The sequence below is a fragment of the Muscardinus avellanarius genome (assembly GCF_963383645.1).
Source record: "Muscardinus avellanarius genome assembly, chromosome: 18".
In the NCBI taxonomy this organism is placed as follows: Eukaryota; Metazoa; Chordata; class Mammalia; order Rodentia; family Gliridae; genus Muscardinus; species Muscardinus avellanarius.
The window spans coordinates 45,457,546-45,472,388 of NC_137804.1; positions in this window are offsets into that span (position 1 = coordinate 45,457,546).

Here is a 14,843-nt window from a genome sequence, read left to right on the forward strand (position 1 = left end):
AGGTCATGGCTCTTCCACAGTCCCTAGACTCACAGGCGTCCTCTGAGTGAGGAGCAATGAGTACTTACGTACTGCGTATATCCTAAGACTACTCCAGACCAATGAACTACTGAGGATCTAGAGGACTTCCAAAAAGATCTGGATTCCTTACATCCAAAGAGCTCTCCTGCTCGTTAGCATCAGAACTAACGAAGGGCTCCGCACAGTCCTTGTAGTCATACGCTGCTTCTCCAGTGTGTTTCCGCAAGTGTTTATTAAGGCCCGAGTGCTCGGTGAAGGCTTTTCCACAGTACTTACACACGTAGGGCTTCTCTCCGGTGTGAATCCGCATATGAACGCGCAGGTAAGAGGACCACAGAAACGCCTTGCCGCATATCATACACTGGAAGGGCTTCTCCCCGGTGTGCGTCCGCATGTGAACGGGAAGGTAGGAGGAGCACGTAAAGGTCTTGCCGCATACCGTGCACTGGAAGAGCTTCTCTCCGGTGTGAATTTTCAGATGTACGTTAAGATATGAGGAGGAAGCAAAGGCCTTTCCACAGTGGTCGCATTCAAAGGGCTTCTCGCCCTTATGACTTCTGATGTGTGCGATAAGGCCTGAGGACGTAGTAAAGGCCTTCCCGCATTCCTGGCACGCGTACGACTTGTCCCCAGTGTGATTTCTGAGGTGTATAGTGAGGCCTGAGCGCGCAGTGAAGTCCTTCCCACAGTAATTACATTTATAGGGTTTTACTCCAGTGTGAATTCGAAAGTGGGTCTCGAGGGAGGAGGAGTTCCTGAAGGACTTCGTGCACACCTTGCACTGAAAGGGCTTCTCGCTACTGTGGGTTTTAATGTGCACGTTGAGCTGGGAGAAGCTGGTGAAGGCTTTCCCGCACTCCTTGCACTCGTAGGGCCTCTCCCCGGTGTGCGTCCTGATGTGCTTGGTGAGGCATGAGCGCTCGGGGAAGGTCTTCCCGCACTCCTTGCACTCGTAGGGCTTCTCCCCGGTGTGGGTGCGCATGTGGATGCGGAGGTGGGACGAGGTGGAGAAGGCTTTCTCACACAGGCTGCACTCGAAGGGCTTCTCGCCCGTGTGCGTCCTCAGGTGCCCGACGAGGGAGGAGGAGTGAGCCAAGGCCTTCCCACACTGGTAGCACTCGAAGGGCTTCTCCCCGGTGTGGATGCGGATGTGCTCCACCAGCGCGGAGGAGGTGCTGAAGGCCTTCCCGCACTCCTTGCAGTCGTACGGCTTTTCGCCGTTGTGTGTGAGCACGTGCTTCGTGAGGCCCGAGCGCGCGGTGAAGGCCTTCCCACAGTAATTACACTTGTAGGGTTTGATTCCAGTGTGAATTCGGAAGTGGGTCTTAAGGCAGGAGGAGTTCCTGAAGGTTCTCGCACACACCTTGCACTGGTAGGGCTTCTCCCCCGTGTGCGTCTTGGTGTGCTCCGTGAGCTGGGCAAAGCTGGTGAAGGCCTTCTGACACTCCGTGCACGCGTAGGGCTTCTCTCCAGTGTGGTTCCTCAGGTGGATGGTGAGCCAGGAGCGCCCACTGAAGGCCTTCCCGCACACCTTACATTCGTACGGCTTCTCGCCGGTGTGGGTGCGGATGTGCCCCACGAGGTAGGAGGAGCGCGTGAACGCCTTCCCACAGATGTCGCACTCGAAGGGCTTCTCGCCGGTGTGCGTCCTCAAGTGCGTGGTGAGATAGGACGAGGAGGCAAAGGAGCTCCCGCACTGCTCGCACTGGAAGGGCTTCTCCCCCGTGTGACTGCGCATGTGCTCGGTGAGGCGCGAGGGCTGGAAGAAGGCCTTCCCGCACTCCTTGCACTCGTAGGGCTTCTCCCGAGTGTGCTCCCGCAGGTGCACGATCAGGCTCGAGCGCTTGGCGAAGGCTTTCCCGCACTCCTGACAATCATAGGGCTTCGCCTCCGTGTGGCTTTGCATATGAACGTTAAGATAGAGAGGATGTGTAAAAAACTTATCACACTTCTTACATTCGTAGTATTTTTTGACAGCGGGCACTGGCACACAGCCATCGTGGCCCGAGGCCTGAGCGAGCGCCTGCCCGCAAGGCTGCCCTTCCAAGCTGTCCCCTCCGCCGTGTGCTCTGAGTGCCTGGAGGTGCGCCTGGCCATCGAAGGCTTCCCCGAGGCCGCTGCTTTCAGGGGGTCTGTCACGTGGGAGCGTTGCCTGGGGGACACCTGGCGTCGAGGGCACCGGCTGCACACACCGGCCCAGAGTGGAAGGCTTCTCGGCAGAGGTGTTCCTGAGCGGCGGCAGCAAGTCTTTCCCGTACTGATGACACGCTGAGGGACTGTGCGTGTCTGGAGTAGGAATTGATGTCTGAAGGCTCGCGCGTTCACTCAGGACTTCTCCCAGCTGCTCAGAGTCGCAGAGCACCCCGCCACTGTGGCCGCCGCCCTGCTGTAAGGGATGGAGAGGGTTAAACATTTTTCAGCCTGACGTGAGAATGTGCACTGTGGGGACCACGCACACCAGCTCCACGCTAGGTGTGGAGCTTCTCCCCAAACACACCTCCGTGGTGACGTCCTCTCCGCTAGCTGTCATTTGTGCTGGCTTCTACCATGGAATCCCCAATCTTCCCCAAACGTGCAAACCAACAAATACCCCTGAGAGTCTTACCAGCTGTCTCTGATTGGATGTCTCCGGCCAAAACACATCCTGCCCAAGTGCGGTCCCTTTGCTTTGAAGGCACATTCCCAATTCTGAGGTGAAACCGAGAAACATATAAGGGTCTGCACAACATGGGAGGTTACAGAAGTTAGAGAAGCTATCTGTGTGTGTCTTCATATTAAACATGCTACAACCTAGCCAGGCATGGTGGCTGGGAGGCTGAAACAAGAGGGTCACAGAACCAAGGACGGCCTCAGCAATGTGGCAAGACCCTCAGATACCTAGCAAGACCCTGTTACTAAACAAAAAATAAAGAGGGCTGGGGGAATAACTCGAGGTAGAACACCCCGGATTCAATCCCCACCACCGCCACCGCCACCGCCACATGCTAAAAACTAATGCGGACAGATTTGCGTAGTTGGCCAATATCTAAAATCCGGCAATCATAAGACTGCAGGGCCAAAATACAAAGAGAAGTTTATCACAACAAGCTTTTCTATAAAAACCAAATGAAGACAGACACAAAAAAGCATCCACTCAATGCAGAAAACAACCGGTAATTGTTGAGACCGCAGGCCAGACAAAGAAACTTAGTAAGGGAGATAAAGACATCACACAACTTCTAAGCTCAAGGCCCTCAGTCTTCAAGGTGCTCTTCAATGGAATCCCTCCTTATATTCCCAGAACCTGTAAACGTCAAGGTGTGTCTTCACAGGTGCCCACCTTGGAGAAGGCCTCGCTCCGCTGCTGTCAACCGCGCTTCTTCCTCCAACCAAGAGATCAGGCTGGGTTTCAAGAGCTGACGTCCTGCACACGGGAGACACAAAGGGAAGGCGCACAGAAGAGCTGACGAGCCTCCTCAAGGCAGGACACGACGGCACGCGCGAGCGTGACTGAACCCAGGGCGGTCTACCTCTGAGCTACACTCTCATTTATTTGAAAATAAGGTAAGTTGCTTTGGCTAGACACGAGACTCATCTTCACAAACACTGGGATTACAAATGTGCACTACCCTGCAAGGTGGGAACCGTGTGTGTGTGTGTGTGTGTGTGCGCGCGCGCGCGTGCATGGTGTGTCTGTGTGGTGCTGGGGATTTAATCCAGGGGCATTATACCTCCAAGCTACAACCCCAGCTCTATTTTATGTTTTTATTTTGAAACAGGGTCTCACTACTTGCTGATGATGTCCTCACACTTCCGATCCTTCTGTGTCAGCCTCCCAAGTAGTGGGATTATACACATGTACTCCACACCTGTCGGGGCCCACTCGGCAGGACCGAGGTGGCACCCAGGCTTGTTGCCAGCGTGGACTCAAGATGGCGCCTGGGCTTGCAGCCAAGTCACGAGGCTCACGAGGCTGGCGGTGCCCTGAGCCTGCGCAGTGAGCCCTATCAGGCGCCTTACGGATGATTAGTGACGCAGCGCCTCGTGCTACCACCTGCCCGCCCAGGAGAAGGTTAAAAAGCGCGCATGCCCTAACGGGAGAGCTAAGAGGGTTGGTGGAGTGATGGGGGAGAAGATGGAGAAGATCTACGGGAACTGTATAAGAACCTGGGGTAATAAAACTGCTTGAGGAAGATCGTGTAAGAGTCGTCACTGCGCACGACACACACCTGGCTTAGAAACTACTTTTTTTTCTTTCCACGCTGGGGGTATTAAACACAGGGGCATTCTACCCCCAAGTTACACCCCCAGCCCTATTCTTCATTCTTTATTATGAAACAGGATCTCACTAAGTTACAGAGGCCTCACTAAGTAGCTGAGGCTGACCACAAACCTGTGGATCCTTTTGTCTCAGCCTCCTAAGTACTGGGATTGCAAGCACGCAACACCATGCCCAGCTAGAAACGACAGTTGATGAAATAATTCAAACTTATTTTTCTAAACAGCTCAAAATGCAAATATTTACACTTTAGTTGTTCTGAAGAGATTCGTTTTCTCTGATCCATGAAACCCACATTCAGTCACAAGCGCTGGAGCACGCCTATAATCCCAATACTGGACAGGCTGAGGCAGGCGGGTTGCAGATTCAAAGTCAGCCTCAGCAATTTAGTGACGTTCTCAGCAACTTGAGAGTGTTTCCAAATTTAAAAAATTTTTAAATAGGACTGGGGATATAGCCTGGAGGCAGGTCTCTGGGTTCTACTCACAGTGCCACAGAGGGTTGGGGTACGTGTAACTCAGAGGCGGAATGCCCAGCACCAAACACAAAACAAAAAGACCACATTCAATCTTTTTTTGTGGTACTCGGGGTGGAACCTGGGGGAGGAACCTGGGGGCTTTTCTACCTCCAGGCTACACTCCCAGACCTATTTCATATTTTATTTAGAAACAGGGTCTCACTAAGTTGCTGAGAGCGTCACTAAGCAGCTGAGGCTGGCTTCGAGCCTGTGAGATCCTTTTGTCTCTGCCCCTCAAGCACTGGGATTACAAGCGTGCGCCACCACGCCCGGCCACATTCAATCCTAAACTCTCACTTAAAGACCACTAAGGGGCTGGGCAAGGTGGCGCATGCCCATAATCCCAGTACTTGGGAGGCTGAAACAGGAGGATCATAGATTTGTGAACAGCCTTAGTAATTTAGCAAGACCCTCGGCAGCTCAGACTGTTTCCAAATAAAAACTAAAATAGGAGAATGCAGCTCAGAAATAGAATGTCCGGAGTTAATTCCTAGTAACACACACACACACACACACACACACACACACACACACACACACAGAGTGCGATAACGCAGCGCCTTAGGCACCGAGTAAATACTCTTCATGAGTACAAACCAACAGTTACTGAGATACGGAGGAGGTGCGGCGCACGCCCTGTTTTCACAGGGAAACATTGGAGCAGTGGTTCTCGCCTTTACATGGGATGCATTCATGTGGAAGGACGCCGAGGCGAGGCGCGGGCGATGCTACTGCCCGCGGGGCCGCGCTTGCTGAGTGCGGCCGTGGGGTTGGCGTCAGGGGGGGCGCTGCTCCGTGGCTCCGGCTGCACTCAGAGCAGTGATGACGAGGCCGCCCAGGCCGGCGTCTTACCTACTGTGGACAGGTTCTGGTAGTTCTCCAGCATCACATCTTTGTACAGGTCTCTCTGCGTCGGATCCAGGGAAGTCCACTCCTCATGGGTGAAGTCGACGGCCACGTCCTCAAAGGTCACCGCGTCCTAAAGCGTACACCAGCACACTGTGCTACTCTGAGCCCCGCTGCAGCCCGCGCATGTTAACGAGTTGACTGGGAAGCAACACCGTGTCCGTAAGGACTCTAGAGCCCCCCGCACTCGTGTCCGTAAGGACTCTAGAGCCCCCCGCACTCGTGTCCGTAAGGACTCTAGAGCCCCCCGCACTCGTGTCCGTAAGGACTCTAGGCCCCCCGCACTGAGCCAGATGTCAGTGGTCCTCGGAAATCCCTACCCTCGCTCAGTAACCGGAGCTCCCTCCGATAACAGGGAGCTCTCCAAACCTCTCACATGTGAATTTATCTCCCAACTGGAGATTCAAATTCTCATCTTATTTCTCGATATTTTGGCATTCTTTTACACTAATTATAAAGACACAATAAACGGTGTTACAGGAATAAAGTGTTTGAAAAAGAACACTTTTATTTCCCTTACCGTTGGTTAGAACACCTCAAAAAATAAATACGAGATAGGCGATAGGGAATTTAGCTTCATTATAAAAATAGTGAGGAATTTTCAGATTAATCTCTCACCGATACAAACATGTACCTTTCTGGAGACATTCACCTAGGGACTCGATCTTGACATAAGTCTTACTTTGTTCTGACAAACTGCAGATGAGGCTACCTACAAGAAAGGGTGTCCCCGTTGCCACTGTGGGGAACGGTGTAAGCTCCGTACTAACGGCGTGTACCCCGAGCTCAGCATACTCTGAGTGCACGATCAGAGAGAGGGTATGACACCAATCTCTCATCTACCTCTCCAAGTCCTAACTTCCTCTAACGGAACCCCCAATCTCGCCTGAATACAAAGGACAAGAAATGTACTTTCCTCAGCAACTTAGTGAGACTCTGTTTCCAAATAAAATATAAAATAGGTCTGGAGGTAGAAAGCCTCTGGGTTTCACCCCCAGTACCACCAAAAAAAAATTAAAAAAAGAAATATACTTTCATTAAACTTACCAGTTCTGCCCCACTGGACGTGTGTCCGGTCAAAAAATCCTGCTGAAGGGCTGAATCTTTGGTTTGTAATTGTGTTTCAAGTCCTGCAATTGAACAAATAAAGATACTAATAATTTAAGAATTTTTGTGGAGTACTGAGGATTATATACCATCAGCCTTACTATTTTTTTCAAAACAGGGTCTCACTAAGTTGCTATGGTTGGCCTTGAACCTGTGATCCTATTGCAGCCTCCCAAGTACTAGGATTACAAGCAAGTGCCACCATGCTCAGCATAAGTTAGGCTTAAAGAAAAAATCAGAACAGTACATTAAAAGAGTTCAAAGTCAATTTGTGAGCTAGGCATAGTGGCGCACGCTTGTAATCCCAGAACTGAAGAGGCAGAGCCAGGAGGATCTGGGTTCGCAGCCAGCGTCACCTACTTAGTGAGGCTCTCCACAACTCAGTAAGATAAAAAATAAAAAATAAAAAACAGGGCTAGGGGTGTAACTTGGAGATAAAATGCCCTTGGTTCAATTCCCCATACCACAAAAAAATAAATTCTATTTGTGAGCTGGGTCTGGTGCAGATGCCTATAATCCCAGTCCTGGGGAGGCTGAGACAGGAGGACTGCAAGTTAAGAGACCAGCCTCAGCAACTTAATGATGTCCTTAGCAAATTAGACCGTTTCAAAATTAAAAAAATAAAATAGGGTTCGGGGTAGCTCAGAGGTGGGGCTATGTTAGTTCAGTCCCCAGTACCACCACAACAAAAACATCTGTTTTCAAAACAAGCCTGATGAACAAAAGCAAAGGAGATTTACACAAAAGATTCAAAAATGAGGGCACAATTTTAGATAATTTGTAAAACACCGATTCTGAGACAATTCATAGCATGTAATACATTGAAAAAAATGTTACCAGGGTTAAGAAAATATATGGTAACACCAAAACTTAAAGTACATAATATGTCAACTGATGAACCTCAAGATGATAATATGTTGTTTGAGAGAGGAAGTAAAGGGCCAGAGGTGAGGTAACTTGCAGACGCTCCCTCGCTGCACTCGCCAGGTGAGCTAACTTCCAGCCGCTCCCTGGCTATACTTTCAAATACACTGCGTCTGTCACTGACAGTGCTGACTTCCTTTTTTCTTTCTTTTTTTTTTTTTTTTTTTTTGTGCTACTAGGGATTGAACCCAGGCACATTCTACCCCTGAGCTACACTCCCAACCCCTTTTAATTTGAATTTTGAAGCAGGATCTCACTACTGCTGAAGCTGGTCTTGAACCTGCGATCCTCCGGTCCAGCCTCCCAAGAACTGGATGACAGGTGTGCACCACCACAGCCGGCTGCCCAGTACTGTTTTTCACACTCACTCACCTTGGAGAACTCCTCTGTGCGGGGTCATTAACTCATCTTCTTCCAGGGAAGACACAGGACTGGGTCTGATGAGCGTCTGACACCCTGTACAGGGAAAAATGCATTCACGGGAGACATGAGTATATTTCCTATGACTGAGGTCTATAATACAAATGAAACCAGAGAAATTATTTCAAAGCCTCGTTCTCTGCACAAAACTGGTCATCCCGCACCACTGCAATCCTAATTGATATCACGGTCACGTTTACAGAGGCCTAACAATTTAATCAAATAGACAGAATGTGAAAACGGAGAAACCTGACAGGCAGTCATGTAAACCCATAGCTCATAAATATTGCAGTGTATCAGGTTAAGGCTGAAGGACTGAGAGACAAACCCCAACTACAGAGTTTGTCAAGGTGGAGACTGAGGCTGTACACGAGGTGATGCTATTGAACCTGGACCAGGTAAGAACTGCCACAGTGGGCAAGAGATGGAGACAGGGCTCAGGGGCGGAGCCAGAGCCCGCGGCATAGGCAAGGCCCGGAGCTCAGTGTAAGGCACTCGCGCTCACACACACAAAGCCATACAACTAGATTAAAACCTATTAGGGCCAGGCGTGGTGGCGCACGCTGGTAATCCCGGCGCTTGGGAGGCGGAGACAGGAGGATCGCACAGGTTCGAAGCCAGCTGCGCTGGCTTAGGAGACCCTGTTTCCAAAAATAAAATAGGTCTGGGAGTGTAGCCCGGAGATAGAAGGGCTTCCAGGAACCCCAGTGCCACAAAAAAAAAAAAAAAAAAAAAAAAGAAAAGAAAAAAAGAAAAAGAAAAAGAAAAAGAAAAAAAGAAAAAAGAAACCTCTTAGGGCAGAGGGGGCGCTCACACACTAGCAATCCCAGCACTCGGGAGGGTCACAGATCCAAGCCAGCCTGGCAATTTAGCAAGGCTCTATGCAAATCACTGAAACCTTGTTTCCAAGTAGATAAACTTGGACTGGGGCGTAGCTCAGAGGTACAATGCCCCTGGGTGCAGTCCCCAGTGTCGCCAAGAAATATGTATTCTGTATACACGCAAATATATATGGCAGAGGAGCGGATGTTGTGGCACACACCTGTAATCCCAGCACTTGGGAGGCTAAAACAAGAGGGTGGCAGGTTCAAGGCCAGGTTAACAACCCAGTGAGCCCTCAGCAACTTAGTGAGAATTAAGAGTAAAAAGGGAGCTGTGGGTATAGCTCAAAGGTAGGATGCTGCTGGGTTCAATCCCCCAGTACCAGAAAGAAAAAAAAAAGGACATGTGCGCACGCGTGTGCACACACACACACACACTCTTTAGAGAAAAGACCCTGACTTCTCATCAGAGAGGACGCCATGGGCCCTGGAACAGTGAACAGGCAATGAGCGCCCATCCCACAGGCGGCTACAGCACGCATCGGTCTTACCTACTGTGGCCAAGTTCTGGCGGTCCTTCTGCAGCACGTGACCTCGTAGGGTGCTCCGTGCTGGGTCCTCTGAAGGCGACTCCTCCTGGGTAAGGCCCTCGGCCACATCCTCAATGGTCGAAGAATCCTACACCATCACACACACGCGCTGTAGTAAGCCGAGTAACATGCGCAGATGTCAACTCCCGCCCTGCCCACCCACCAGGGCCTAGGGACCCTTCTCTGCGCCCAGTAACTGTCTTCTACGGGACGCAAGGGACTTTAACGGAGCGCCTCAAACAGGAGCTTGTCTGCTGCAGGATGGTGACTCCTTGCTCGCCACTTTTTCCCTCTTAATAATACTCCTGAACACACTGCAAACACTTGACAAATGACGAGACAACAACACTGTCACCCCTTCCTTAGCTTTCTCAACACTCAGCAAAATAAGAAACATGCGTTTGGAACCACGAGGGAAAGAATGCCAGAGGCTGGCCCTGTGCGGACTGGACTTCCTGAGAAGCCCCCGGGCGGCGGGCCTGGGCAGACATGGGGCGACGAGACTGGCACGGCCACAGCGGCTGTGGGATGAGGCTGCGTCCTACCTGACAGCTCCCCAGGCGGTCAGCCCGGACGCCTCCTGCCTCTGTCTCTTCCTCATGTCTGCACACTGGTTCCACAACACGTAGACCTCCTAGAAATCAACGGAGACATGACAACCCCAAAGTGGCCAGAACTCCACACTGCCATGAAGAAGTGTCACTCCAAAAACTGCCGTCATCGGGTGGGACATGGTGCGCACATTGTAATCCTAGTACTTGGGAGGCTGAAATGAGAGGATCCCCGATTCATGGCCAGCCTGGGGCTCTCCGAACTTAGTGAGACCTTGTTTCCATGTAAAAAACAAAACCAGTGTGGGGGTACAGCGTGGAGGTACAATACCCTTGGGCTCAATCATCATTATCACACACAAAACAATTAAATACAAATCATCTAGCCGGGCGTGGTGGCGCACGCTTGTCATCCCCGCGCTTGGGAGGCGGAGACGGGAGGATCGTGCAATTTCAAAGCCAGCCTCAGCTACTTAGGCTCGCAGCAACTTAGTGAGACCCTGCTTCCAAATAAAGTATAAAATAGGTCTGGGAGTGTAGCCCGGAGGTAGAAGGCCCCTGGGTTCCACCCCAGCACCACACACACAAAAAATAGGGACATGAGCCACGCTGCCCATCAATGAAAGTACAATCAAAGAAACTTAGGCCTGAGACGCAGGACTCAATTCCACACAGCTACAGAACTCACAAATGAGATCCTGTGGCGCCTCTTCCAGCTACCGCTGCCCCAGGCAGCTGACCTGACAGCCCTCACCAGCCACCTCGGCGCCTCAGCAATGACATGCACCGTGGCCCTCCCGGCGCACACCTCAGGGACCTGAAGCAGAGTCCAGGAAAACAGCAAAACCAGGACTCACCGCGGGGCACGTCCATCCTGCGAGCCCGATGCTGGCAGCGCGTGACCTCGCTCTTCCGTGACTCCAGGGGCGCGGCAGGGCAGCTTATGGATCTAAGTCAACAGCGGCAATACTTAGTCCTCGTTAAACACAGCGCTCAGGACTTCTGCTGACATCCATCACTAACCCACAGGCACTAGTCAGCAGGCGAACATGATACATGAGGACTCTACCAGCGACACTGAAGCCACTACAAACTTGCACCTTGTTAACATGTGACTGTAACACCAACATCACTCTGAGAAACTCTATGTGCTCAAGTTATACTAGAAGTTTGTATATTGATACATATACTAAATTTTTATATATATATATATATATGTACCTGTGTATATACATACACACACAATTTACCCCTTCACAACAGATTACTATAATCACTACTTAATGATAAAACAACCAAGATTCAGAAAACATTAGTAACTCTTCTAATATAAAGCAGGAAGTGGTACCCAAGACCTAAATGTGGTCAAGTTTACCCCTACAATGCCATCTCTGGCTGGGCATGGCGGCACATGCCTATAATCCTAGTACTTAAGAGGCTGAGAAAGGAGGTAAAATGCCAATCTCAACAATTTTACAAGGCTCACAACAATTTAGTGAGGCCCTGTTTCAAAATAAATAACAAGTGGGCATGGTGGCACATGTTTGGAATCTCAGTACTTAGGAGGCTGAAACAAGAGGATCCCAGGTTGGAAGTTGGCCTCAGCAAGTTAGCAAGACCCTGTTTACAAATAAAAAATTAAACAGGTCTTGGATGTAGCCCAGAGGTAGAACATCCTGAGTACACATACGTACACACACACACACACACACGTAGAATGCCACTGAGTTCGATCCCAAGTACTACCAATAAAATAAAATAGGAGCCAGGCGTGGCAGTGCACGCTTGTAATCCTAGTACATGGGAGGCTGAGACAGGAGGATCGCAAGTTCAAAGCTGGCAGTGACAACTTAGCGAGGCTCTTTGTTTCCAAATAAGAAATAAAACTGAGCTGGGGCTGGGTTTATAGCTTGGTAGTAGAATGCCTCTGGGTTCAGTCTGAGTAGCACAAAATGCCACTGGGTTCAATAGCCAAAAAAAAAAAAAAAAAAAACCAAGCTGAGACCTACAGAAAGCAGATCAAGAATATATATTCTCCAAGTACTTATGTGGTAGAGATAAGACCAAAAATAAATAAAGACAGGTCTAAGCAAGAAAAACAACTGCAAGGCTTGACTTGCTTTACTGTAAAAGACACTGTGGAGACAATTCGTCAATTAGACGAATTATGTACACCCCGCCAGAAACAAAGTTCTGAGAAAACTCTTTTTTTCTTTTATTTTTGTGTGTGTGGTACAGGGGATAGAAGCGAGTGGCGTCCTACCTCTGAGCTATACCCTCAGCCCTTTTTATTTTGTGTTTTGAAACAGGGTCTCACTAGGTTGCCGACGCTGGCTGTGGAGCTGCGATCCTGTCTCAGCCCCTCAGTAGGGGGACGAGGGTCGCCCACAGCACCGCTCAGAGCCGTCCCCTCAAGCGCCAGCACCGTGGGCTCAGCAGCACCACTGGTGTGGTCCAGGCTCCTGTGATTGCTCTCTCCCCAGTGGTACCAAGGCCCCAGGGTCACCGAGGGGTCCAAGAGATGACTTCCAGACTTCCAGGTGGCCCACACCTGCAAACCGCACTAGCTGGGAGGCTGAGACAGGAGGATCCCAGCCCCGGCAACACAGCAAGACCTTATCTCAAAATAAAAAAGAAAAGGGCTCAGTCTCCAGTATCCCCATCCTAAAATAAAATGCAAAAGAGATTCCCTCTAGGACCCTGTCACCTGGAGGCTATCTGCAATTTAGTGAGACCGTGTTTCAAAATACAGAATAAAAGCAGGCTGGGGGTATAGCTCAGACAGAATGCCCCTGGATTCAATTTTCAGTGCCCCAAAAAAAAAGGTGACAAGTGACTGTGTCTGCGAGACACTGTCAACACTGCCAAACCTGTGGTCCTGGAGGCCGCAGCAGATGTCCTAGACCGCACGTACTAAGAAGGTGCCGAGGCAGCCCACGATGGCCGGAACGATGAACTCCGTCCTTCCCAAGGTAGAGGCACGGTGTCAGACTGCCAGAGGAGTGGAGCGGGGTGTGTTACATAAGGCAGAGGGGAGAGCCCAGAGGTACAACATCCCTGGGTTCAGTCCTCAGACCCAAAATAAACAATACCCAGGAAACAGCAGTAATGTTCTCCCTTAACTTTTATTTAACAATATGTAATCCTTGAAGAATATTTAGTTTATCTGAGGTCCTATTAACAAATTAAGGCCCATGGAGATCCACGCATAGAACCAAACACAAGTAAGAAAATGCCGTAATAACTTTCTTATTCATCAGAGCACAGGGCCAGGGATACAGCTCAGTGGTCAGGCGGCTGGGTTCCATTCCCAGTACTGCAAAAACCAAAATCAAAAGGAAGAAAATGAATCAAAGCGGAGCATGGTGGCACATGCCTATAATCCCAGCTCTTGGGAAGCTCAGAGAAGAGGACTGCGGGTTTGAGGACAGCCTCAGCTGCACAGTGAATCTTGGCAATCTAACAAGACACGGTTTCAAAACAAGAAAATAAGAAACCAAACCACCAAACTAATGCATGTGTATCTATGTTCATAGCTGCACAATTCACCATAGCCAAACTATGGAACCAGCCAAGATGTCCATCAACAGATGAATGGATTACAAAACTGTGGGATATGTACACAATGGAATGTTACTCAGCCATCAAAAAAAACTCAATTACATCATTTTCAGGGAAATGGATGGAACTGGAACACATTATGCTAAGTGAGAGTAGTCACAAAAAATAAGAAATCAGATGCTTTCCCTAATATGTGAAAGCTAAGGAGAAATGGGTCATAGGAGGAACTCTAGATGAAAAAGGAAATCCTACAGAGGAGCAAACAAGACAACCTAAAGGAGGGGATGGGAGGGGGGAAGAAGGAAATTCTCTAAAACACACACTGTACTTAAACATATCGAAGTCAACCACTGAGCCAAGCAAGGGAGGGAGGGATGGGGTGGGAATTGGGTAGGGGTTAAATCAGTGATATGTACATGTATGTACACACAAGTTTTTTACCCAAATATGATGTATGAATATAATGCACCAATAAAAAATTATATATAAGCCGGGCATGGTGGCGCATGCCTGTAATCCCAGCATTCGGGAGCCTGAGACCTGGAGGATCGTGGCTCGCGGACAGCCTCAGCTACTTAGTGAGGCCCTCTGCAACTCAGTGAGACCCGGTTTCAAAATAAAGAATAAAAAATAGGGCAGGGGGTGTAGCTCGGAGGTCAAATGCCCCTGGGTTCCATCCCCAGACCTGCAAAAAAAGAAAAAATTTTAAATATATATATATATAAAATATAAAAAAAGGGCCAAGAGACGTGATGGCACACGCTAGTAGTCCTACCACTTGAGAAGCAGAGTCGAGAGTATCCTAAGTTTGAAGCCAGCCTCAGCAACTTACTGAGATCCTGTTTTCAAATAAAAAAATAGGGTTGGGGTATAGCTAAAAGGTAGAAGGCCCCTGGATTCCATCCCCAGTACCACACAAAAAAGGGCTGAGATTGTTGCTCAGGAGGTAGAATGCCCCCTGGGTTCGATCCCCAGTAAAGAACAAAACAACAGAATACCCAGGTTTGGAGGTCTTAGCTCCCAAAGAGAAACCACAACACTACCATGCCACTGGCACAGGGCGAAAGAGTATACCCTCCAAGGACTCCTGTGCTGCCTAGAGTATTTAATGGAAGTTTACCGCTGCAGAAAGGCTGGCTGAGGGAGGACACTCGGGGAATGAGGTTT